This window comes from Crotalus tigris, unplaced genomic scaffold, assembly GCF_016545835.1.
Source record: "Crotalus tigris isolate CLP2741 ecotype Arizona unplaced genomic scaffold, ASM1654583v1 scf7180000018124.1459596, whole genome shotgun sequence".
Taxonomy (NCBI): domain Eukaryota; kingdom Metazoa; phylum Chordata; class Lepidosauria; order Squamata; family Viperidae; genus Crotalus; species Crotalus tigris.
The window spans coordinates 540,682-567,860 of NW_024096836.1; the positions used below are offsets into that span (position 1 = coordinate 540,682).

The following is a 27,179-nucleotide window of genomic DNA, read 5'->3' on the forward strand; positions in this document are numbered from 1 at the left end:
ATGGAGGTCCAATCCAGATGATAGGAAGCTTATTATTGCCTCAAATAACATCACAAGCAACAAAGAGAGATTTACCAGTTGGAAGGGAAGCGTTGTTGTGGAAACCTGCTTGGCAGAAAAAAAAGCCTAGAATGAGACTGAAAAGAGAAATTTTTAATTTTATATATATTGGATATAAGGCATTTTAGAACTATGGACTGAGTTAAGGATTAAGTTTTGAATAGAAATAAGAAAAAATGGGTGATTAATGTATGGAAATTACTATATAATGGAATGAAGAAAAATGAAGAGATGTTTTAGATCAGGATTGAATTAATAATTAATTGAATGTGATTTTAATAAGATGATGTATTCTCTCTGATAATATGGATGATATTAGGTTTGATAATTTAACTGGATGAAAACAGAACCTTGTTTAAGGGACTCAAATGATTTAAGATTGTTATTATTTTGTTAACAAAAAAAATTGATGGATTGATAGATTAGATATGTATAGGATAAATTAATTTTTATTTTAATTGGGAGATAGTTGTGGAAGAAGAAATAAATAAGATTTATGATGAAATTAAAGAATTAGGACATATTTAGAAGGGATACCTGAACTGATAATGTGTGTATTTGAAGTCAAATTTAATTATGGTCTTGTAATTGCACAAAGCTTTAAAATAGGTTTAGGATTAATAGAAATTTAGGGTAGAAATAGACTAGTCTAAATATATAAGCTATTTGAGGGAAATAGAGAGGGAATATTTGATGTATTGATTGAATTACTTCTATATGTTTTGTTTTTGGATTTTTGATTACCCCAGCCCCATGGTGTGTTTCGAGCACTTTGTATTAATTAAAAAACCAATAAAATTTGTTTAAAAAAATGAAATTCTGGTGCCCGCTCTCAAAAGAAAATAAGCTAAAATGTTGAAAATCCACCCAAGTTAACAGCACTATCCAGGATAGCAATAGCACTTAAGACTTATATACTGCTTCACAGCAATTTACAGAATCAGCCCCAACAATCTGCATCCTCATTTTACCAACCTAGGAAGGATGGAAGGCTGAGTCAACCTTGAGTCAGACTTGAACTGCCAAACTGCTGGCAGCTAGCAGTCAGCAGAAGTAGCCTGCAGAACTGCATTCTAACCACTGCGCCATCACAGCTCTTGGAATGCTTTAATCAAGTTTTCATTGCAATGATGACATAGCAGTTTCTCAGCTGTCAATTTGTTATTAACTGGCAAATAGTGTTTGTATTTACATTCATTGGAGAGGAAGGGTTACAAGAGAGTAAGCAGGCACACAATAAGTCTACGCAGAAAAATGAATACCAACTGGCCATGTAGATTTAAAACAGAGTAGAAAAAAATATCAAACAGCAACTTTGGGTCTTCAGGGATATACAGGTAATCCCAGACAATGCTGCCCAAATTAATATGATCCCACCTCACCCCATCCTGCAACTCACTGGGAAAAATAGAGAGAAAGAAATATAAGCCAAACAAAAAACTAATGCCACATTGATTGTCCCCATATTTTCAAAATAAGATTGCTAACCTCAGTGTAATAAAAACCTTAATTCTTTATCCCAAATACCCAATAAATATGTACTTTGTTCCTTTGTGTATATGTACATGCACTTGCCAGAAGCCAAAAAAAAAAAAAGGCCAAGCTCAGAAGGGGAAAAAATTAAATTAATTGAATTAATATTCAGTATTAATTAAAATCAATTGTCTATAAAATTAGGTAATTTATTTACTTGCTCCTCATCTGATTATATAAGCTATTATTCCATTGACATAGATAGAAACTCTTCCAGGATAGAAACTCCAAAAGTACAGTACAATAGAAATAGGATAGCAGGAAGGGATATGTACATTAGAAAAAATGGAAATCCTGATGGAAATCGGCAGGGGCATGAGATAATTGGATAAGGGAGCAAATGAAAGAGGGAAGCCCCATTTACTATTAATTTTTTAAAAAATGTTTAAACATCAGGCAAATAGCCCCTCCAATCCAGCTGCTAATCTTCAGGCTACTCTTCAGTCGCAATCAGACTTTGCAGCAGTTGTAACAATTACAACTATTTCCATCCATAATCCCTTTGTTTCTATTCAGCAAATATAATGGAATTATTGGGAAGAGGATTGCATTTTCCTATTGGTTAAAAATAGGAAATACAAGTAGACATATAGCAAGGCGTTTGTTAAGTGAGACATCACATGGCTGCTTGTTCAACAACCATAAATCTGGCACTCCCAATCTTATGGGTTACTAAGTGGATAAAGTTTAGTAAAGAGCATAAGGTTCCAGGAGCTAAAAAAATCTCTCCAGAAATTTAAGCAGGATTTTCAGTTCCTGAGCAAAGAGACACTTACAGTAAATGTGGCCTGCATCAGCTCCCCCACCCATGTGAGGCACACTGTATCCCTTATCTTCCCACATTGCCTCTCTGCTAATATTTTGGCTCCTTCTCATCTCTAGGGTCTGGATAAAAGAGCTACCAGCCAACTCCTTGTCATGCATGGAAAGGAACTCCTTTGGTAGAATGCAAGTTTCTGAACTCGGCCAAAGGCATTCAACTTTCTTCAGCAGGGAGCCAATAATGAGAGAGTTCTCTCTATAGGTAGTAGCAACTAGCAACCTTCCCTGATGGCTTCACCACTGAGTTCCTGGAGAAGCTAGCAGAAAAGATTGCAAATTGTTATCACATGATCACAAGATACTTGGCAACCGATCCTAAGTGTGAATAGGCTGCCAAGTGCCCAAATCACGATCACATGACTGCAGGACATTTTGTGAAGGCCAGAAATGTTTTACAGGCCATCATAATTCAGGATCATTGTTATATGAAGGTTTAGGACTATTTGGGGAAAAAAAGTTTGGGTCTCATTGTTATATGCGATTCCCACTATGGCAGTATAGAACCCAACCTATTAAACTGGGTTCTAGCCCATTTATTTAAATTCACTCAAAATTTTATCTGTTGTTTAGAATTACTTTATGCCCTGCTAAATGACTGGCATCACATCTAAATAGGAATAGCATCATGGTTACTATGGATATCCTGAAATTCTGAGCTTTCCAAATACAAGATGTCACTCCAAAGAATAAACCCTGAAAACTGCATTGTAGGAAAGGGATTTGGAATCCCCATTCTGTCCCTTCACATGTGAACATTCAAGTCACAAAGATAGCAAGGTGATGTACACACCTGGTTTTAGAACCATGAACACAGCTCCTTCAGGTCTTAACTATTATTGTAGGAAGTACTTAGGTGGGCAAAACTGTGTCATGCATATCAAATCAGAATCATGATCATTCACTGACTGGGCATTCAGCAATACATTATAATAGCTATTTTGTTCAACTTTTTTATTGACAGAAGTAAAACAGATACAAGACAAGTGCAATATAACTCTAGTTAATTTAAGCTACAGAAATCAGGCAATCATCAGTGCAGCTTTGGGAGGGGGGAATTGAGGATGAGAATCTTTATTCAACAATTGGAATTTATTAATTTAAATTCCTTACCAGTCAATTTCTTCATAGGCTGGAGTCGAACACTGATAGATTGATGTGTTAGTAATGGGGAAGATGGGAGAGAGCGGGACATGCCTTCCATAATTCGAATGTGCTGGATACCTTCAGGCACTGTGAGTGTTGGGATAGCATACTCTGGTTCAAAAGCGCAATCGTTCTCTGCACAACTGCCACCTAAGACAAATAATTTCAAAAAGTGTTATTAATACAATAATGCACAGACAACGTCTATGGGATTTTACACTTTACACTAAATTAGGAAAAATCTTTTAAGAAGCTAACTGCTTTCCCAATCTGTTAAGAAATCCTACTAATTCCACAAACAAAGCTTTACAGTGTCAGTTGTATTCTATAGTACAGGAAATCCAAGTTTCATTATTGCTTCCTTTAGGACATTCCTGGGTTCGACATAAAAATAACAACTGTAGTTATTCAACAACTGCAGTTCAGCAACGTGCAGTTCTGGAGCCGCATGCGGTTCTTTGAGCCTTCTCCTGTGGCTCCCAGCCTCTTCTGCCATTTGCAGAGAGAGACAGAGACAGAGAGAGGCACTTGCGCTTCTCTCTCTCTCTCTCTCTCTCTCTCTCTCTCTCTCTCTCTCTCTCTCTCTCTCTCTCTCTCTCTCTCTCTCTCTGTGTGTGTGTGTGTGTGTGTGTGTGTATAAAAGAGAGTGGTCTCACCCTGTTCGATGAGCTGATAAGCTTATTGGGCGGGGCGCCTTCCTTTGCTGAGTCTCTACAGGAAGCAGGAAGGAGAGGAGAGAGCCAGCCTGTTGCAGAACAGCCTGAAGCCAGCTTGCCAGGTGAACAGAAGATCAGCGAGTGGGAGGGGGGGAGAGAGAAAGAGAGAGAGGGAGAAAAAGAGAGCAAAGAGAAAAAGAGAAAGAGGGAGAGAGAGAGGAAGAGGAGAGAAAGAGAAAAAGAGAGGAGAGAGGGAGAGAGAGAAAGAAAAAGAGGGGCGAGAGGAAAGAGAGAGGGAGAGGAGAGAGAGAGAAAGAGAAAGAAAGAGGGGGGAAGCGCAAGTGCCTCTCTCTCTCTCTCTCTCTCTCTCTCTCTCTCTCTCTCTCTCTCTCTCTCTCTCTCTCTCTCTCTCTCTCACACACACACACACACACACACACACACACACAGAGTGTGGGAAGAGGACTGGCAGACCAAGGGCAGAAAGAAGGAGAGGAGGGAGAGAGAGAGAGGGAGGGAGAGAGAGACAGAGAGAGACCCTTTTGACATCTAAAATGAAGATCCTGCATATATCCTTTTTTACATACATACATACATACATACATACATTGGTGTATACTGGCTTAGTTGCTGTAGGTGGATTAATGGGCACACAGCCAGCACCTCAACTACTCAGGATGTTATGAAACAGCCAAACAATCCACAAACAATAACTCCTACACAGCCAACCAATCCACCTACAGCAACTAAGCCAGCACTCCACACACCCCCACCAATATATATAGAGAGACGGCAGCTCCGATCACACTTTGCTCGCACAAACACGAAGCCGAAGACCCCAGCCTGAAGATGACGAGTGGGACCTCGTTGAAACGTCACCAAGATACTCTCAATCTTACACAGGAAAAGACCCAAATACACCAAGATCTGCATACCTATATCCGTGAAAATCTACGAAAACATTATATGCCTTTAAGAGCTTTTTAAGCACGCTATGTGCACATGCCTCACTGCAACCGTTGTTTAACTGTTATGTAAATTTATGCGCATACTCCCCCTTTCTCATTTAGCCCTTTGCTCTGATGATGTTAACAAGTTGTTAACAAAAGCTCAACAATTAATAAAAAAAGCCTTTTACCTTACACCCCAGAGATCTTTATTTTTATCTGATTGACTTTAAATATACATACATATATACATACATACATACATACATACATACATACATACATACATACATATTTGTTTTCTGAGGTTTTCGCGAGTGTTTGTATGTAGGTCTTTGGTTATTCGGGTTTTCTCCCGCATCAAATTGGAAGTGTCTTGGCGACGTTTCGACGAAGTCCCATTCGTCGTCTTCAGGCTGGTGTTTTCGGCTTCTTGCTCCTAGAAGCAAGCTTAGTGACTTTTTTAACCACAGGCTTGTTTATATTAAACAGTCTGGTTTATTATATCCTGGTGTTCATTTTTCTTTCTTATTTGGTTAACATAATGCCCAGGATTAGCACTTTTAGCATTTTAAAAGAAACCCATCCTTATTGACAAATGAGTCCCTAAAACAAAGAATGACAGCAGACCCACACTCACCACACATCCACGCAAAAAGCAAACCCAAACCCACACCAATGATGAAGCATGACCACAAACCAGAAGCCAGACCACAACTGCATCATTAGCCACTTTAAACCCCTCCAATCCATACATGAAGCAAACTGACACCCACCATGAAGATGAGGCACGACCATGAACGTGAAGCCAAACAATAGCAATGCAGCTCACCATCTCACATCCCCCTGCAAGTCAGATTAACCTGAACACAACAAAGCCCCCACCCAAACAGAACACTCCCCCATCCAATCAGAGCACAGCCAACCCCCATCCAATCAGAGCACAGCCAAGCTCCTAACCAATCAGAACACACCTCCACCAATCAGAACACAGCCAAGCTCTCACCCAATCAGTTCATACCCCCACTGGCAGTTAAAAGAAAGAAACATCTATGATCACACATTGCTCCTAGAAGCACGAAGCCGAAAATACCAGCCTGAAGATGACAAATGAGACTTCATCGAAACGTCGCCAAGACACTTCCAATTTGACACGGGAGAAAACCCGAACCAAAGATATATATATTAAAAAATATAAAAAAGGTATATGCAGTGTTATCTTCATTTTAGATATCAAAAGGGTTCTGTGGCTCCCAGTGTTTTGTTTTCGGTAGGAAATGGGTCCAAGTGGCTCTTTGAGTGTTTTGGGTTGCCTACCCCTGTCATATACATATGATATATATGGCTTCTGTAACTACAGAAGAGCAAATTCAAAATATTCCAGAAAGATTTTTGACAGCTTCCCTCCTCATCTTATAGCATTTTATGTGAATGAGACTCCTATCCGATCTCTCAGTTTCAATTATAACTATGACACTGTTTCAAGCTGTATCCAGGGAGACAAGAGGTTGTGCCAAGTTGAGCTGAACTACTATTAAAGGTAAGAAACCAGTTCTTCTGTCTGTTACATATGGGTGATCAGCACAAATTGTACTGGATGGCATACTTATACAGTAATGGAAAAATACTGAGGAAAGAAAAATGTGCCAATATTGCCTCATATTGAAACCAATGATCCAGATGACATCTTATCAGTGTACAAAACTGAGATCAGGTAACCATTAGACAGATCTCAGAAAAGAAATATTCCTCAAAAAATTATTCTGAAAGCTGGCACCCATGTCAAATGGCAGCATGGCCAAATTATAACACTCTAATGGTGGTTTGACCAATAGGAAAACAATTGTGGGATAACGGGCTCATTCTCAACCTGATTTTGAAAGATGCGGTGTGGTTGTTAGTCAGCCTTTTGGCCACCTTGCACTCCCTTGCTGCCTTATGCTCCACTGACCCTGCAGTCTGTCACCCCTGCTGTCTCCATTGTCTGTTGCCTCATTCAAGCTCCTACTGACCTTCACCATATTCCTCCTTTCGCAGTTGTTGCCAAGAATACAGGGCAAAATAAAGGGCAGAGGGACGTGTGGCGGGGCAGTGGAAGTGTAGGACAGAGCACAGGGTAGCCAGGCAGGGGGAAAGGTATAGGAGCATAGGATGGCAGAGTGCAGGAAGGGGAAAAAGGATAGAAATGGGGGAAATAGGGGGTGGGGGGAGAATCTGAAGGACATTCTTTATTTGTAAATATGGGCAAACTGCCAAGCACCCAAATTTCGATTACCAAAATTGCCCAGGGAGAAGTTGCAATAGCTGTAATTTTGTGGGCTATCCATAACAATCATTTATTCAGTGCTGTTATAATTTTGAATGAATGGTCATTAGGCAAGGACTAACTGCACTACTAAAGCCAAAAATAATTATCAACTACTATGATCACCTCAATAAAAGGCTGAAAGCTAAAAATAACAATGAGTCAATGAATTCAACAACAATATCTCAAATGTCTAATTACTGGTAAAGGATAAAGGTTTTCATGTCCAGTCGTGTCCAACTCTAAGGTGCAATGTTCATCTCCATTTCTTGGGAAAGGAAACCAATGTTGTCTGAAGACATTTTCCAAGGTCATGTGGCCAGCATGGCTATATGCCAAAAGTTCATGGAACACTGTTAGTTTCCCACTGAAGTGGTATTAATCTACTTTTATTTTGCATGCTTTTAAACTGCTAAGTGGGCAGGAATGGAGCTCATCCAGTTGCGAGGCACTCAGGTCTCAAACCTCAGCTGTCATTTTTTCAGCTGATAAGCTCAGTGTTTTTGACCAAGTGTATAGCAAGGTAGACTATTAAACAGGAATCATTTCTCCATTTGAGGACCGTACCAAATTTGTCCAAGTGGAGTTATACTCTAATACCATGAAGACACGGCAGGGCGCTACTGTTAGTCATACAGATAGTCTTCAACTTAAGACTGGTTGCTTAGCGACCATTCAATGTTATGATGGACTACCTCCATGATTCCTTATGACCCCGATTTGATATTCATGACAGCCAGGAAGAGAAGGTGCCTATAGTCACATGTTCATATTTTGGCTGCTTGGCAACCAGACATTTGCAGTATCCTTTGGCCACAATATCACAATTTACACAGTTTTGGGGCAAAAATCAATTTTTATTCTGATCTGCAAATATCCATTGCAGACAATGAATTCACTTAACACATGCAGTGTTTCCTTAACATCCACACTGATTCACTTAATTGCCGCCAAAAAGGTAACAAAATGGGATATGGTCACATGATGACTTTCTTAATGACCAGCATATCATATACAACTGTAATTCTGGCCTTAATTATAGTTATAAGTTGAGGATTACCTGTATACAATAAGAAAATATTCTTGACACTATAAAAAAGATTACGAGAACCAACAATAGGACACAGAACTGAAGGGAAATGATCCAGTCTTAAACTGAAGATACAAATTACACTCAGAACAAAGAAAACATGCAATTGAGTCAAATCAACAGCCTGTGAACACCAATAGAAAATAACTCAGTATGAAACTATTCAAAATTTTGATATATTTAATATATATTATTGTTGTTAATCTAAAATTAGATTATTACAAATTATTTTTAAGTAAATTGTAGAATCTCCAAATTGAGTAAGGGACAAAGGGAGAAGCTGAACCTGCCCTTTGGAGAGATATAATTTTACCACTGGTGGTATGGCAGCTGGTGATAAAAATTTGTTGGAGGTCAATGAGAGAAACTAAATACAGTAACCAATGGTGACAACTCAAAAAAATTCAAATACTTCTTATTTAGTCACCCAATTGAGACTGGCAATTTGATTATTAAACAACGCAGTTACAAAGTAAAACAACTTTTGTGATTATGATCTTACTAAACCTGCAAAAGTCATAAATGAAAGGACTGGTTATAAAGTTACTTTTTCATCATTGCTGTAACTGTGAACAGTCACTAAACAAGGACTACCTGCATTTGATGGGTGCCCCACAAGCCTCAATAAGACTAACACCTTAGGGGGAAAAAATACAGATAATCATTAAAGGGTAACAAGCAACCACACAGAAGTTATGGATGGAAGGTACCATATCAATTTTTCCCCAGTCTCCTCTAAGACCTCAACAGCATTAACATGTAAAGTGCTTTTTAATTTTAATTTTAATAAAATTATTAAATAAAATAAACCTACTTTATTAATCTTATTGAATCTGTTTGGAAATGCAAAATAGAAATAGTTTAATTACTGTACAGGTAATTCTTGCGCTACAATGGAAATTGGAAGCAGGATTGCCATCATTAAATGAATTGGCCATAAAGCATGAGATCAGTGATTAGAATACAGTATTGCAGGCTAAATTCCAGGAGTTTGATCCTGACAATGCTCAAGGTTGACCCATCCTTCCATCCTTCCAAGGTTGCTAAAATGAGGACCCAGATTGTTGGGGGCAACATGCTGACTCTGTAAACCACTAGAGAGGGCTATAAAGTACTATGAAGTGATATATAAGTCTAAGTGCTGTTGCTAATTGCTATCATATTACCACACTGCTTTAGCAGCAGCATTCCAGGAAGCCCTGATAACCCCAGGTTACATAAGTAACCCCAGGTTACATAAGTCATTAAAGAGTTACTTTACTTATGTAACCCCAGGTTACATAAGCCATTAAAGAGAAAATGAAGGGAGTCCCAGCTAAGGAATGCAGGAAGGCCGCTAAGGCATAGGGGAGGTCCTAGAATGCCTGGTATAGCTTGGGAGAATACTATAGTGTGGTATGAACTCAGGGAAGTTGGAGAAAGAAGACACAAGGTGAATACGTACACGATGGGCACAGGTATTAGGCAAGTTGTACTTTGGAGGGTTAATTTTCTTTTTGAACAACTACAGTACTCTCTTGCTGAAGTCAAAACGTTAATAAACCTCAAACCTGAATATTTAAGAAAGTAAAAGTGAGGTTTTGGCTTTCTTAGGAAAATATCTATGTGTGCACAATTATTTGGCAACTACTAGTGCAGGGGTCCCCAACCTGTGGGCCATGGCCCACTACCGGGCCTCAGCCGCTTGGCCACCAGGCACTCACCCCCCCACACACTTGCACTAGTGGTGAGCATCCCATCAGCACTAGCGCTGCCCCAACCATCCTGTCGGTGCTACTGTCCCCACCCCAATTGTCCCACCTGTGCTAAAGCTGCCTCGCCCTCAAACGTCCCACCGGCGCTAGCACTGCCCCGCCTGAGCATCCCACCATCACTAGCGCTGCCCTGTCCCCGAGCATCCCGCCAGTGCTAGCACTGCCCTGCCCCAAGAGTCCTGCTGGTGCTAGCGCCACCCCGCCCTGAACATCCTGCTGGCACTAGCGCTGCCCCACCCCTGAGTGGGGCAGTACATGAAGCCATGCCCCCTCCAGTCCACAGAAAAAATGCTTTTTACGGAACCGGTCCCTGGTACTCAAAAGGTTGAGGACCTCTGACCTCAATGTAATCCTGACCAGAGCATACAGATCTGTATGTTAGAGTGTTTGGCATTTATAAGTTTAAGCGCTGTCTCCTTAAGAGATGGCTTATGGGTAATGTAGTTTAGCTATTCAGTGAATCTCATGTTAACGTCAGTAGGAGGGGCTACTAAGTTCATACAGGATATCCTGGCTACGTGCCAGCTCGTGTTTAATTGTCTTTGTGCGAAACCAACCATGCCTCACGCATGGACATTGTCTGTAACAAGGCTAAAGTGAATATAGAGAAATTACTGATTTTACCTACAAAGATGGACAATTATGCAACATCCAGATGAAACTACATAACCGTGAGTTCTGCAAGTATTCCTGGATTAAACATTTGTTTAAAACCATCTTCGTTGAGTTATCTGTCTGGTTTTGAATTACAAAGCATCTCAGTTCAGGATCCAGAATAGTAAAATCAATAATATTCTTTATACCCAGAAACAGCAATGTTCTTTATTTGCAGCAAAGTCAATATTATCTCCGTATCAGCTTTAAAGGAAGAAAACTAAATTGATATGGCTAATTTTCTTCTAATTGCAAGTTCCATCTGTCTGCATTAGTAAAGCCACAAGTCTGTCTCTCTTCGCTAAAAGTAAAGGACTGTGAATATTCTTAAATTTGTGCTAAAATTGCTATTGGATTTCTTTACCAGCCAACGTTTAAAGTAAAGGGATATTGAGCTCTCTATCTCACTGAGCAGCAGAAGAAAAGTTTAACTTTCCCTAAGCACCGATTTCATTTGCATGCATCTCTCTTCGTTAAAGTAAAGAAAGCGTTGTTTATTCTCTATGCCCTGTTTAAATGGAGTGAAAGACTAAAGCTGTGCCTTTACGCTAAGCCAAAGGGAGAGATTTGACTGCAACCTAGCCCCTACCTTTCTGTGGCACTTCACATTTGAAAGGAAAAGAAAAGTGTTGGGGCAGCCACCCCCCTCTTTGCCTGCAACTCAAATGTGTGTGTGTGTGTGTGTGTGCCATGCCAAGTCCTTTTGTTTCAAAGCAAAAGAAAGAGACGTTTATTTGCAAGAAGCTTTGTTTAAGGGATCTTTCAGAGCAAAACAGCCCAACCCCTCCCCCGTCTGCTAGCTCAGCATTTCAAGCAAAAGGGCATGATATTTGCAAACTTCTGTCTGCACAGGCAAAGCGGCCAAGAAAAGTTACTGGACAAGGAATTTTGTTTTTCTTGTTTGCAGAGGCCCCTTTGAAGACAATAAATCCATTCGTTGCCTTGGTAACTAAGCATTTGGCAAGAGTATTGGAATGAAAGAATTCAGACAGGGGAAAGGGGGGTTTTCTGGTTTCAAAGACAGAACCAAGCCCACTGCTGCAAATAGCAAATGCAGTAACCCCCTCTAGTGGCAACCTGCAAACAGCAACCCCAAATTTTATTACTTGCTAACAAAGCCTGAATTTAATGTTTGCAAACAGACTAAGCCAGCAAATTTTTGTGCAAATTTATTGGTTCTGGAACGCTAATCATTATAACTGCACATTCTTAAAGACCCAAGTTGGAATCTAATTTTAAGCAAAGTAATTCCTTAAAAATTACACTACAGGTCTTCTGCCTTACAGCCCTACTGGAAGAACAGCACCCCCTACCTTGGTAGCTGATCTGCAAATAGCAGGCTTGCACCAATCCAAGTTAATAGCACCCCCTGGAGGTGAAAGAAGGAACTTTGCTGAAATTTCTAACTATGCAGATTGTGTCTCTGATAGCCAAAGAGCAAAGTTCCTTGAATTCATCCAGAGTAACCAGCACCCCCTAGTGGACACAGAGTGAACTTCACCTGAAGTAAATCACTCATACAAGCAGTCACCCCTAGTGGTGTCTTTGCTGAGGACAAATTAAGGAGAAAAAAGGCAGCAAATTAACTTTGCTTATTATCACAAAGCCGTAACGACCAAGTGGATATTTATGGGAGATAGTTGGAGCTCAGTAATTTTCCAGGTGGCCACTAATGTGCAACGTGGTACTAGAAGACAGAATTTAGCTGACTTTTCTCCAAATGCCCCCTAGTGGTTAAAGAAGGAACTTTACGTGAGCCTTTAATCATGCACAGAGAAAGCCCTCTAGTGGACAAAGGGTGAACCTTGGGGAAGAGCACCCTGGTGACCCGCAAGCAATGACCCCTAATGGTCAAAGGGTGAATTTTGCTGAAGTACCCACAGACACAAGCAGTGACCCCTAGTGGTCAAAGAGTGAATTTCACTGAAGCACTCACTCATAAAAACAGTGTATCCTGGAGGCCAAAGAGGGAATTTCCCCGAAGCTCCCACCCAGATAGTGACCCCTAGTGGTCAAAAAGCAAAATTCATAGAATTCGCTTTAAAATTGCTAGGAAGTTTACTGAACCTATCCTAGCCATGTGTCTCCTTGATTTAGAAGAAGGGGTTCAACCAACCAGCCTAGATGAGACACCCCAACCAGACGGCCAAGGAAAAATGCTGCAACCAGCTAACCTTGACCTGTACACAGAGGCTGATGCTCAAGCCTCAGTGAGGCCAAAGACCTCCCAGGTACCTTATGACCTGAGGCAACAAAGAAAGCCTACTGAAGCTATGCGGTTAAACCTGTTGGAGGAATGGGACACCTTCCGCAAGCGCCATGAAAGGCACTGGGAGAAATTACACAAACTCTACCAAGTGCCTAAGGAGGAGCTCTCCCCCAAGCATGCGCTCTCATTGGAAGGCGATAGACGCTGTCTTGCAATGGATGGACTCCCAATGCCATCTCGAAGAGATCCAGACGCAACTAGAAGATCCAACACATGATAGCATGATGCAAAGCCTCAAGCTACTAAACAAGGAACGTAAAAAGCTTCTGGAAGGTATAGACCACCTCCCGGAGACCGAGCCTTACACGAAAGATAGACCAGTCGAGAAGGCCGAGAAGTTTCCCGTCATTCGCATGCGCCATCCCTGCACACACATGTGGCTCCATCTCATGCCTCCGGAAAAGCTTCACCCTTTCACCATAACTCACCACGAGCCCAGTCATATTCCAATGTGTCACAACAATCTCACATTACACACGCCTCCTGCCATTCAAAAGCGTCTTCTCGTCATAGCCAAACGTCCCGAGTTACACGCGCCTCCTGCCATTCAAAAGCATCTTCTCGTCATAGCCAAACGTCCCGAGTTTCAAAGGCAGAGCAAGCAAACATCGAAGCTGAAGCTGCCAATGCAGTCTTTCACATGTTAGAAGCGGAGCAGCAGAAAAAGAAGGAATTGGCGGCAATGGAGGTTGAAGCAGCCCAACTGGAGGCCAAAGGAAAGGCGGAAGCAACATAATGGGAAGCTGAAACAGCTGAAATGGAGGCCAAATGAAAAGCTGAACAGCTCAAATGAAGGCCAAAATAAAGGCTACTCAAGACGAGCTTAAGCTCATACAAAGCCAACAAGAAGTGGCAGATAAAATGGCAAAAACGAAAGGTCTTCAGAGAACACTTCAACACACCACCTTCTCTCCCAATTGGGAACAACTGGAGAACAAAGACCAGCATAGTCGTGTGCAGGCCTACGTGGACAACCAAAGCGCGTTTCAACGTGAGCAGGTATGAGCGCCGCAGCTATCCGCAAGCCCCCCAATACCAAGTAGACAAGAAGAAGAATCTTGACCACCAGATGTACCAGCCAGCCAGAGAGTCGATGTGGCAATGTCTGGATCACGAGATCCTCCCATTGGCGCTACACAATCGACCCCAATAAACCAAACCACAGACGGCAACCGGATAGGTTCACCTGCAAAGGCGATGGTCCCACAGCAGGAACAGATGTAGCTAGAGGATGAGATTGCAAGAGCTTGAGCCATTCTAGAGTCTCTACTGCATCAACAAGCAGCATCCCAAGGAACCGCTACCAGGCTTGATCACGGAGGAGAATCTCGACCACCAACTGTGCCAACTGGCCAGGGAACCAGCAACACACCACCTGAACGACAAGAAACCCTCCAACAAGTAAGCACACAAGAAGTCAGGTCCCCTCAGCTCAATGTAAGAGCAGAGGAATTCAGGCCAAACCCACAAGTTCCCTCGTACGTGCCATGGCAGAAGTAGCTGCTATCGTCAATGCTCGACCGTTGGTTCCAGTATCTTCAGATCCTGAAAATCCGACCATCCTCATCCCAGCTACTTTATTAACCCAGAAGACAGGCGATTGGCCAGCACCATCTGGGAAATTTGCTCCCAAAGACACGTATGAACAACAGTGGAGGCAAGTTCAACTACTGGCCAACACCTTCTGGAAGCGCTGGAAGCAAGAATATTTGTCTACCCTTCAAGATCGCCAAAATGGAATACCAAAGAACCCAACCTACAAGAAGGAGACCTTGTCTTACTGAAAGACAAGGACGCTCATCAGAACTCTTGGCCCATGGGACTTCTGCACCAGTCCCCACTCAGTTCTGATGGACTAGTTCACCAAGTTGAGGTCCAGATCGTGAAGCCACATGAGCCAGATCGTGGCTCAAAAGCTCTCGCGAAAAGGTTTTACACATAATTCTATTCTATTCTTCTACTCTACTCTACTCTACTCTATTCTACTCTACTCTACTCTATTCCATATTGTCTATTCTATTCTCTCTTCCATATTGTCTATTCTATTCTACTCTACTCTACTCTACTCTGGTCTATATTCTATTCTATTCTATTCTATTCTATTCTATTCTACTCTACTCTACTCTACTCTACTCTAATCTGGTCTGGTTCTATTCTATTCTATTCTATTCTATTCTATTCTATTCTATTCTATTCTATTCTATTCTATTCTATTCTATTCTACTCTACTCTACTCTACTCTACTCTACTCTACTCTACTCTACTCTATACTCCGGTCCGGTCCGGTCCGGTCTATATTCTATTCTATTCTACTCTATTCTGGTCTGGTCTATATTCTATTCTATTCTATTCTATTCTATTCTATTCTATTCTATTCTATTCTACTCTACTCTACTCTACTCTACTCTACTCTACTCTACTCTACTCCATATTGTCTATTCTATTCTCTCTTCCATATTGTCTACTCTGCTCTGCTCTGCTCTGCTCTGGTTTCTATTCTATTCTATTCTATTCTATTCTATTCTATTCCATTCATTAGACAATTTAGGATCGTCTTCTTCCTGGTTATTTGAAAAAGATTCAGTTATAGAAATGACAACCTTCCAATTATTCTCTACATCTCCCAGCTTTGCATTTGGAGTGAAATGAATCCCAAATTGCCCTTAGTATATTTTATTATTTTATTTCAAAACGGTCAGAGGGTAATTTCCCTAAAAAGCGCCCACCGTGGCACTCGAGGAACTCCTGTCTCTCAGCCCCGCCCCTTTCAAGGAGGAGAGTTCAGGTGAAGGGGAGCAGAGGGAAAGCGTTCTCTTCTCATGGAGGAGATTGGCCTTGGTGGCTCACCATCCCTGCTACGGAGCTTGCAGATTTGTGGGTTGGAACTTTCACGCTAGTGGGATTCAAAACATCACAATGGCTCAGAACATTCAGAGTGTTACATTGTCTCTCATGCTGCACATCACTTGCCACATTTGCCTGGGGGACCGCACGGAACGTGTCCATCGCCGACGCCCCACTCCCATGCACAATGCACGTGGGACGCAGGAAAAAGCCTCCTTGGTGGCGGAGAGGAGAAGAAGCGCTTTTCATTCCACGTGTTCTTTCTTCTTTTTATCCCCCTCCACCCATTTCTTGCATGGCTTTGAATGGGCAATTATTTCTGAATTCTAGCTTTGTCCCTAGCTTTGTAAACAGCTCACCAAAAACTTTCTAAGCAGTGTGTCAAGCCCCTGGGCTTGACATGAACCAGTGGGAGACAGGGAAGGAGCAGCCAGCGGCCAGCCGATGTCCGTATGCTGCCCCGGGATGCCGCCCGACTTCCGAGGACCAGCTGGGAGTCGGGGAGGCTGCAATGCACCGTGGCTGCCTCCCTCCATTGACACGGATGCTGGGGAAGTCCCTACAGCCGGCTGGGCGTCAGAGGCATGCCAGCTGGATGCCGGAGGGACCGCCTCTTGCTTCAGCTGCCCCTTGCTCTCACTGGACTCACGGGGAGTCCCGAAAATCAGCTGGGCGTCGGTGGCAAGTCAGCCAGACGCCGGAGGAACTGCCTCCCGCTGCGGCGGAGAAGATTGGCTGGACACCGGGGGGGTCGTCTCTTGTCACCGCCACCCCTCCTGTGTTGCCAGTGGTCAGGGGAGGTTGCCGGTTGCCAGGGGGAGCTATGGCCTCATAGAAGAGGGTGGAGTCTCAGTTCCTAAGACCGTCAGAAATATTTGTTTTCCGATGGTCTTAGGTGACCCGTGAAAGGATCGTTCGACACCCCCCCCAAGGGGTCACGACCCACAGGTTGAGAACCACTGGTCTAGTGTTAAGATAGAAATACATATAATTTTAGGTTAGTAAATAGAGAAATAAATTAGATATTGTATAGAAAAATATATATGTATATATAGAGATAAACAATTATATGTAAGAACAGGAACAAATTGTTAGAAATACTTACACTGAAATGTTACGTTATGTCCACTTTTTTTAACTGTATTATAAATAAAAAACTTTTTAAAAAAGAAGACTGAACTGCAAGATTGAACCTCAAACTATGTATTTGTGTTTACCTCATGACTGCATTGTTTGATGTTACACCTTGTTTATCTCTATTATAGTTGTGCATATTTTCTATGTACCTTATAGTTATGCATGTTTTGATACCTATTTTGATACCATGTTTTTGCCTATTTAGTTCATAGTCAGTTAGCAATGAGAATTGCATGCCTAATACTACATTTTTGCTTATTTTAGTTAGTTAGTAGTGGAAATTTATATTTCCAAGCAGGGAGTGTGCTGGATCAATGTAACCCTGACCAGAGCATATAGATCTGTATGTTAGAATGTTTGGCATTTATAAGGTTAAGCGCTATCTACTTAAGAGATGGCTTATGGGTAATGTAGTTTAGCTATTCAGTGAATCCCATGTTAACAGGTCAGTAGGAGGGGCTACTAAGTTCATCACAGGATATCCTGGCTATGTGCCAGCTCGTGTTTAATTGTCTTTATGCGAAACCAACCATGCCTCACGCATGGACATCGTCTGTAACAAGGCTAAAGTGAATATAGAGAAATTACTAATTTTACCTACAAAGATGGACAATTATGCAACATCCAGATGAAACTACATAACTGTGAGTTCTGCAAATATTCCTGGATTAAACATTTGTTTAAAACCATCTTCGTTGAGTTATCTGTCTGGTTTTGAATTGCAAAGCATCTCAGTTCAGGATCCAGAATAATATCTATACTAGTGTGCATAATTATTATACAACTAAATGAAAAACAAAAAAATGCCCTCTCATTCATTTATTTGCATCTATTAAAGTGAGAATAATACAAAACTCAAAATGTACAAATAAACATTTCTGAAATTTCAAAAAAAAAAAAAATAATCAGTGACCAACATAACCACCCTTCTTTTCAATAATAGTCATAAGCCTTCCATTCATGGAGTCTATCAGTTCTTGATCTGCTGGCGGTCAGCGTTTTGTGCAGCAGCAACTACAGCTTCCCAGACACTGTTTAGAGAGGTGTACTGTTTTCTTTCACCGTAAATCTTCGGTTTAAGAAGGGACCACAAGTTCTCAATAGGGTTTAGGTCAGGTGAGGAAGGGGCCATTCAACTATTCTTTCACCTTTAAGGCCTTTACTTACTAGTCATGCAGTAGAGTTCTTTGATGCATGTGATGGAGCTTTGTCCTGCATAAAAATCATGGTCTTCTTGAAAGATGCAGACATTTTCCTGTATCACTGCTTGAAGAAAGTGTCTTTTAAAAACTGGCAGTAGATTTGGGAGTTGATTTTGAGTCCATCTTCAACCAGAAAAGGTCCAACCAGCTCATCTTTAACAATATCAATCCATACCAGTACCCCACCTCCACCTTGCTGGCCTCTGAGTCGAAGTGGAGCTGTGTGCCCATTACTGATCCAGTCACGGGTCCATCCATCTGGTTCATCAAGAGTCACTCTCATCTCCTCAGTCCATAGAACCTTTGAAAAATCTGTCTTCAGATATTTCTTGGTCCTGTCTTGCCGGTTTCAACTTATGTGTCTTGTTCAGTGGTGGTCGGGTTTCAGCCTTCCTTACCTTAGTCATGTCTCTGAGCACTGAACACCTTGTACTTCTGGGCACTCCAGATAGGTTGAAGTTCTGGAATATGACAACACTGGAGGATAATGGGTTCCTGGTAGATTCATGTTTGATTCTTCTCAAACCTTTGGCAGGTTTTTTTTTCTCAACACGTTTTTTGCAACCCTGATGGCTATTTGCAACAAAACATTTGAAGGTTCTTTGATCACACTCCACTATCTTAGCAAGTTCAAGAGTGCTGCATCCCTCTGAAAGACCTTTTACAATTTTTGACTTTTCAGAGTCAGTTAAATCTCTTTTTTGGCCCATTTTGCCTGAGGAAAAGAAGCTGCCTAATAATTATGCACACTTTGATATAGGGTGTTAATCTCCTTAGACCACACCCTCCCTCATTACACAAATACACATCATCTGATATGCTTATATCCACTAAGCATTCAAGTTTTTACAGCTTGGAGGTGTAAATATGCATGAAAATATTGGTCAAAATATTCACTTGCCTAATTGTGCACAATCTATGTGTGAATACAGGGAGGCCTAAGAAAGAGTTTGTGGTGCATGCATATGTGTGAGGATAGGGAGGTTGAGAAAAGAGAGCAAGGGATGTGTGCATGTGTGTGCACACATACAAGCACAAAAAGACTGGAGAAAGAGGGCATGGCATGTGTGTGCAAGTGCAGGAAGGCAGGGAAATGACTGCAGAGGATGCATATGTGTGCAAGCATACGAAGGCTATGGAGAGAGAATATGGGGTATATGCATGTATATGCAAGCAAGTAAACACAAGAAAGCTGGGGAAGGAAACCATGGGTGGATGTGTACAAGCACAGAGAGGCCAGAAAAGGAGGGGTCCCTGTGTGCAAGGGCAGAGAGGTCAGGGAAGGAGGGTGTTGGTGGGTGTGAATGAGCAAAGGAGGTAGGAAGGCATGGTATGTATAAGGGGAAGAAAGACCAGGGGAACGGGAGAAGACTTACCTGAGCAACTTGTAACCTTCCTTGCCAGCTTCCTCACTGACATTATTTTGGGAAGTTGGCAGAGTTTCAGCAACAATGATCACATGACTGTGGGAACTGTAACTGGTTGTAAGAGCAAGCTGGTTGCCAAGCACTCAAATTATGTTCACGTGATCTTGGACACATTTCAAGAACTTCAAGATGCACTTGCAACTGGCTGTAAGTCTTTTCATTCAGTACCATCATAACTTTTAACAGTTGCTGAATGAATTATCGAAGCTCAAGGAACATATTCACTATCTAACAATTCTCAGGAACCATTCTTTATCTATGGTAGTCTCAAGGTTTGAAGGCCAGGTTTATTCCTCTTGTCTTTTTGAGTTAACAGTCATGTGATTTCTTTGCTTTAAAATTTCTGCCATCTATCCTTCATTTATAAATTATCTTTCTCTTCTGTGAGAATCAAGGGATGCCAATTTTATCAGCTTCAACCTTCTAGAGAAGATAAGAGATGGGCACTAAATGAGGATGGCAGCAATAATAATACTGTTTCTACTGGGCTGGACTGTGATATCATGAATAATAATATTCCAGGAAGAAACTAGGTTACTTTGTCAGGAGAGAAAGGATAATAAATAGACTGTTCTGAAAGAAGTGTACTGAGTTAGACTGAAAAAGCCAATTATAATTGTATTATGAAGGATTAGATGGAGATTTGAATAAATGATATAACCAAAGGGATCAATGGGATCAATGATGCAGTCAAGAGTAATCATAATGTTGGTAATCTGCTGCACCATGCCAGTAATGGGGCGTTGTCTTACCTGAACGCCTTTTCTCAGCAGGACGATGTAGAGTCCAATGGATGGGCTCTATGACAGTCTTCCCGCCCGACAGACTAGGTCAAAACTTTGGCCACACCCTTCCTCTGGGCGTGACTCCAGTTTTGACTGAGACGAGTTGTTTGTTGAATTTTATATATATATCAGCTCCTTGTTCGATGCCTGCCTAGACCTAATACCTGGGGGGGCTTGGACTCTACATCATCATGCTGAGAAAAGGCGTTCAGGTAAGACAACGCCCTTCTCCAGCAGGATGGCTGTAGAGTCCAATGGATGGGACATACCAAAGCCCTCATGTCCCCCTGGGAGGGAGTGTCTAGGCCACTGAATCTTGAGCAGATACAACTTGCTGTAGCATTCTTCTACCAAAGGCAGCATCTGCTGCGGCAAAGGAGTCTAAACGGTAATGCCTAATGAATACGGAGGGAGAAGACCAGGTTGCAGCCTTGCAAATCTCTTCCACCGATGCTTGTGTGGACCATGCAGCAGATGTGGCTGCGCTGCGTGTTGAATGGGCAGTCACGTGTGGGGGCACTGGGAGTGCCTGCGAGACGTAAGCTTGGGCTATACAGGCTCTGATCCACCTACCTATGGTAGAAGATGACACCTTCTTTCCCATAGTTGATGGTTGGAAGGAAACAAATAATGCTTCCATCTTACGGAAGGACGAAATGCGCTTTACGTAGAAACACAACGCTCTACGTACATCCAGCTTGTGCCACCTATGTTCTAGTCTATGTCTGGGTTTGGGGCAGAAATCAGGAAGAAACAGTTCCTGAGACCTGTGGAAGATGCTGTTCACCTTTGGAATGAATGCAGGATCTGGTCTAAGAACGACCTTGTCCTTGAAGAAGGTACAGAGATCCTTCTTCACTGATAGTGCTGCTAGTTCCAAAATTCTTTTCGCTGAAGTAATAGCCACTAGAAAGGCTACCTTTAATGATAGGTGATAAAGAGAACATGAGTCAAGAGGCTCAAAGGGTGCTGATGTCAAAGCTTGAAGAACATTGGGCAAGTTCCAAGACGGGTACCTGTGTATAACAGGAGGTTTAGTATTGGCCGTACCCTTCAAAAAAGCGCTAATCGCTGGATGTTGTGTCAGAGAGGTTAAGTTGTCACAGGAAAGTACAGTTGAGAGGGCCGATACCTGTCTACGAATAGTGTTGACTGATAGGCCCTTATTAAGTCCTTCCAATAGGTAATCTAGAATATTGGGAATAGATACTGAGGTTGGATCTAGGTGAAATAGGACGCACCACCTGCAAAAACCTTTCCATGTAGCATTGTAGATCCTGTTTGTCGAAGGTCGTCTTGATGCTTGTATGATCGATATCACCCCTGAGGAGTAGGATTGCATGGCTAAATTTTGCCGCTCAAATGCCAAGCGGCTAGTTGTAGCCACTGAGGATCTGGATGTAGAAGCTTGCCCTGACTGAGTCTTACTCGGTCCGGAGGAATCTTCCACGGGGGTGATATTGAGAGATCCACAAGGTCGGCAAACCACAGACGCCGTGGCCAATGTGGGGCAATCAAGATTACTTCTGCACCTTCCAGGATCAACTTGCATATGGTTGCCGGTATTAATGGCAGTGGTGGAAAGGCGTACAGGAGTTGTGCCGGCCATCGACACCTGAGAGCGTCCGTTCCCTCCGATCCCGGAGTCGGGAATCTGGAGAAGAACCTGGGTAGTTGTGTGTTCTTCGGAGTGGCAAATAGGTCCAGATGTGGTTGTCCGAACCTCCGGGAGATCTCCTCGAACAGAGCCGGATCCAGATGCCATTCCGACTGATCCATCTTGGCTCTGCTCAGGGAGTCTGCCTGGAGATTTGCCTCCCCTGAGATGTGTTCCGCTCTGATGGAACTCACATTTGCCTCTGCCCACCGAGCCAGAGCTGATGCCTCCTGCATTAGTTCTGCGGATCGTGTTCCTCCCTCCTTGTTGACATGGGCCTTGGCTGCTACATTGTCTGTTAGAACGAGAACATGGCTTCTCGTTACTAGGTGGGAGAATTGACGTAGAGCCAGGTGGATGGCCCGAAGTTCCAGCCAATTGATGTTGTGAGTGAAGTCCGCCTGATTCCACTGGCCCTGTGCTATCTGAGTTCCCAGATGGGCTCCCCAACCAAATAGGCTCGCGTCTGTCGTGAGCGCGGCCCTGTTCGGCTCCCTGAATATACTCCCCCTGAGCATCATGGGGGATATCCACCAATTCAATGATTTCAGCACATATTTTGGTACCAAGACCCTCCTGCTGGAGGTACTGAGGCTCCTCCTCTGATAGGGGAGGAGGAACCACTGCAACTCCCTTGAGTGGAGTCTTGCCCATGGGACAATGCCCATGCAAGATATCATCTTTCCCAGGAGCTTCGAGAGCTGTATCAAAGGTACTCTCTTGTCTCTCTGAATTTGATGAACCAGCTTGGAGATGCTGCTTCGACGCTCCTGGGAAAGATATACCCTGCACTGGGATGAGTCTATCACCGCTCCCAGATGCTGTAGCTTCCTTGTGGGAGTGAGATGGCTCTTTTCTACATTGACTGAGAATCCGTGTTCCTGTAGAACGCGGATTGTGGTCTGGAGGTCAAATTTTGCTTGCTCCTGTGAGCTGGACTGAATCAATATGTCGTCCAGATAAAACTGTACACGCACCGGCATCAGTCTGAGGTGGGCCGGTATTACTGCTAGAATTTTGGTAAATACCCTTGGGGCTGAGGATAGACCAAAGGGTAGTGCCTTGTATTGGTAATGCCGGTGTGCGTAGGTAAATCTGAGGAATTTGCGGTATTTGGGGTGGATGGGAATATGCAGGTACGCCTCCGTGAGATCTATTGAGGACAGGAGGTCGCCCTTCCTGACACTGGCTAGGATGGATTTCAGGGACTGCATTTTGAACCTCCTGTAAGTTACGTAATAATTCAGGCCCTTTAGATCCAATATTGCTCTCCACCCTCCTGATGTCTTTGGGATCACAAAGAGGATGGAATAAAATCCTCTTCCTTCCTCTCCCTTTGGTACCTTCTCTATGGCCTGAATTGACAGGAGGTGTGCTATGGCCGAGGTTACCAACCTTGCCTTGTGTGCCTTTCTGGAGATGGGACATCTGATGAATCGGTTTGGTGGGGGAGAACAAAAGTCTAAGGTCAGGCCATGCCTGATTGTCTCCAAGACCCAGGCGTCGGTAGTGGTCTGCTCCCAGACCTCGATGAAATTCGCTAACCGACCTCCTATGGGAGTGTCCTGTCTGGCGTCACTTGGCACGTTTAAAGGGTCGGCCTCCCGATCCTCTAAAGGGACGCCTGGACTGAAATTGGCCTCTGGCTCCCATGTTTGGACGATCCTGGGAACGATCCTGTCTTGGATAGAAAGATCGTGAGCCTCTAGACCAGTCCCAGGATTGCCCTAATCGAAAGGGCTGTCTCCAGTCCCAGGAGTTGCCTGGGCGAAAACTTTGCCTCCAGAATTCCTGACTGCCTCTCCTGTCTAATTTCTTTGATGGATGGACTAGAATTTTCCTTTTGTCCCTACTCTCGCTTACATGTGGGTCCAGAATGGATCCAAACAAAAATGACCCACTGTACTTGGACGTCGAAAGACGCCACTTAGCCTTCAGATCTGTCTTCCAATTTTTGAGCCACAGTAATCTGTGAGAGGCTACTGTGGCCGCAATCTATCTTGCCGCATACTTGGTTGCGTGAAGTGAGGCGTCTGCCATAAATTGTGAGGCCGCCAGTATCTTTGCCAAAGTTTGGTGAGCTCAGACCTGATCTGGAGGTACAGTGGTTTGTAGCTCGCGCAGCCACATAATACACGCCCTGGCAAAGAATGATGATGATGTTGCCGCCTTGGCCGCCCAGGCTGTGGCCATGTGGGAATGACGGAGGGAGTGCTCAAATTTCTTTTCCTCTGGTTTCAAGGCCTCCGCCATGTCCCCTGGAATCGCAGAAGCAGAGAATAATGAGATCAAGGGACTATCTATTGCGGGGACATCTAACATGCCCGAAAAGGAAGGAGAAACATTAAATAGTTTCCTTTCCACGCTGTTAGGTGCTGGTGGTGTTGCTAGGGAAAACCATTGCTCCTCTACCATGGTGCGGAAAACCTCAGGACAAGGAATGTACTTGTCCTGTGGAACTTTCTTGGCAAAGAGAGGGTTTGCCTCCTTGCTAGTAGAAGGATTTTCCTCCTGAACTGAGGTCAAATTGACCGTAGAGACTGCCTTTATCAAAAGTGATTTTAGAAGAGCTGGATCAAAGAGGCCAGAGCTTGTTGCCTGCTCAGGAGTGGTCCCCTCATCTTCCGAGAGTGGCATATCAGACATGTCTAGGTCTAGTAATTCTCCTTCTCCTATTTGAGAGGAAGTCTCAGAAATGTTTGTAGCCGGAGCCTTGTTTCGTCCCTTATGGGATGGTTGAAAGGCTACTTGGCCCTTAGAAGCCATAAACTGGGAAAAGGCATCCTGCATAAATGCCTGAAATTGGGCAGACCATATGTCCTCCTGGGTTTTTGTCCGTGGACGCAGCCACAATGGGAGTATGGTCTGGTGAAGAGGCAGGTGAAGAGGAGTGGGAAGAGTCCAACTGTTCGGTTTCCCCCAGAAGAGACCAAGTTCTGAGAACTTCCTGGGGAGTAGGTTCTGTGGTAGGGACCCCCAATGGGACAGGGGAAACCATACTTGTCCCATTGGAACTGGTTTTCTGGGCCCTGGCAAACTGTCTTTCTAGAGCCAAATATCTCCTCGAGGCCTCTCGCTCAGCTGTTTTAGAGGGTCCCCTTTGGGTCAGGTGCTTTGTTTTGGCCTTCTTCTTCCCCCCCCCACTTCAGATTCTGTGGATCTGAGCTTTTGTTGTTGTTGTGGAGGGGTGGCTGGGGACCCTGTGTAGCTGAATACGAGACACTGTCTGCCATTGTGTCCAGGTACCCCGAGTAGGCAATACCTGGAGTGGGGGAAAACACTGACATGCAGATCAAATTGCAGAGTATGGAGGCTGCAAGCCTAGCTCTGAAGGCAAACAATGGCCAGACAGACAGGTACCTTTTTTGAAGGGAAACAGGCCCTGCAAGGCCAGTGACAAAAGGCCACCTTAAAGAACAGCTGGGAGAAATTGACAATTCCTTCGCACTCCTTCACCAAGGCTAATTATTAGTAGTATGACAGGTTAACAAGAGGTGATTGGATGGAATTATTGTATTGTCCCCCGTTGTATGGGCTGTTAAAAAACAGACCCGAGGGAGTGAAACTTCGCTCTCCCTCTCTCTCTCCTTTAAACATATATCTCTCTATATCTAGATAAGTATCAGCCTGCTCTCAAGGGACTCCGGGTGGCTGAACCACTGAATGGATTACAGTAGTAAGCGCGCTCAAAATGGCAATGAAGGAGAAGGCCACGCCCCCTAACTGCCAACTGCCAAAGCCACGAGGCTAAAATGGCGATTTGAGGCTCTCGGTAACTTCGCTGAGGCAAATGCAAGTTGGTCTCAAGAGTGGGGGGGGGTCAAGAAAAATCTTTCCTTTTAAATCAACAACGCAGGAGTTTGCGGAGGAGAGTGATCCGCAGCTCTGCCTGGCGTTCCGGAGATCGCGAGGCCCCGCGCGCTGCAGCTAAGGAGGAAAGGACTGTTTCCCGATGAGGAGAGCTGAAATGCTTCCTCTCCGGTAGAAAAAACGGCGATCCGCAGACCTGCCAGTCGCTCTGGAGGGCCGCGGAATCCGCGCGTCTCAGCTGTTTGAATTTTTTTTTTTAACAAGAAGAGCAAGGCTAACGTTAAAGGGGGCTGTTTTTAGTGCAATCTGCACAGGTACGCTCACCACACGTCTCAAACGGACAGGCTCGGTGCTCCAATTTAGTAACCGGAATCGTCCTGCTGTGCTCCCTGAGAATTCATATGAAAGACTAATTAAGGTAGAAAATAGGTTTGCTGACTATCTCTGGAGCTAAATTTTCTGCTATTATCGGGCTACGAGACTAAGTCAAAACTGGAGTCACGCCCAGAGGAAGGGTGTGGCCAAAGTTTTGACCTAGTCTGTCGGGCGGGAAGACTGTCATAGAACCCATCTATTGGACTCTACAGCCATCCTGCTGGAGAAAACCATTGGTTCTCTGCTGCACCATATGAGAGCAAGATGGCACAAAAGGAGCCGAAACTAAACATCATTCATGACTCTACAGTCTGAAAAAAGAAGATAATGCATAGTAGTGGAGTATAAATTAATCATAGTTCTCTCAAGTTCTGCCATCTGCACCATCAGAGAAGTCTAGGATAAGATGAAAGATGCAGATTATTTAATTTTTGATAAGAAAGTAGATTTAGTCTTTAAGTCACATATTTTAAGATATGCTTTACTCCGAGTTTGGAAAAAATATTATTATAAGTTAAATTATAAAGTATCTATTTGGGGGATCCCCGGACAAGCAATCCAGGGGGTTTCCAAGGGGGTGAATTTTGACAACATTTCATATAAAGAGTTACTTACTTGGTCGGGTACTGATTGGCAATTAAAGTCTTCTGATGTGTTAAGGCAAGAAAACATTTTACAATCGTGGTTTCAATATTTGCAAATTGTGCAG

At 43.2% G+C, this 27,179-nt stretch overlaps 1 long non-coding RNA gene across 1 annotated transcript in view; it reads right to left on the reverse strand.

Annotated features, from left to right (window-relative positions):
* Nucleotides 1-2,951: 2,951 nt before the first annotated feature.
* LOC120310118 overlaps nucleotides 2,952-27,179 on the reverse strand; it is a 124,374-nt gene continuing 100,146 nt past the window's right edge. The window contains exon 3 of the long non-coding RNA XR_005557272.1: nucleotides 2,952-3,708. This is a non-coding gene — a long non-coding RNA (uncharacterized LOC120310118). The remainder of the gene's footprint in view (nucleotides 3,709-27,179) is intronic.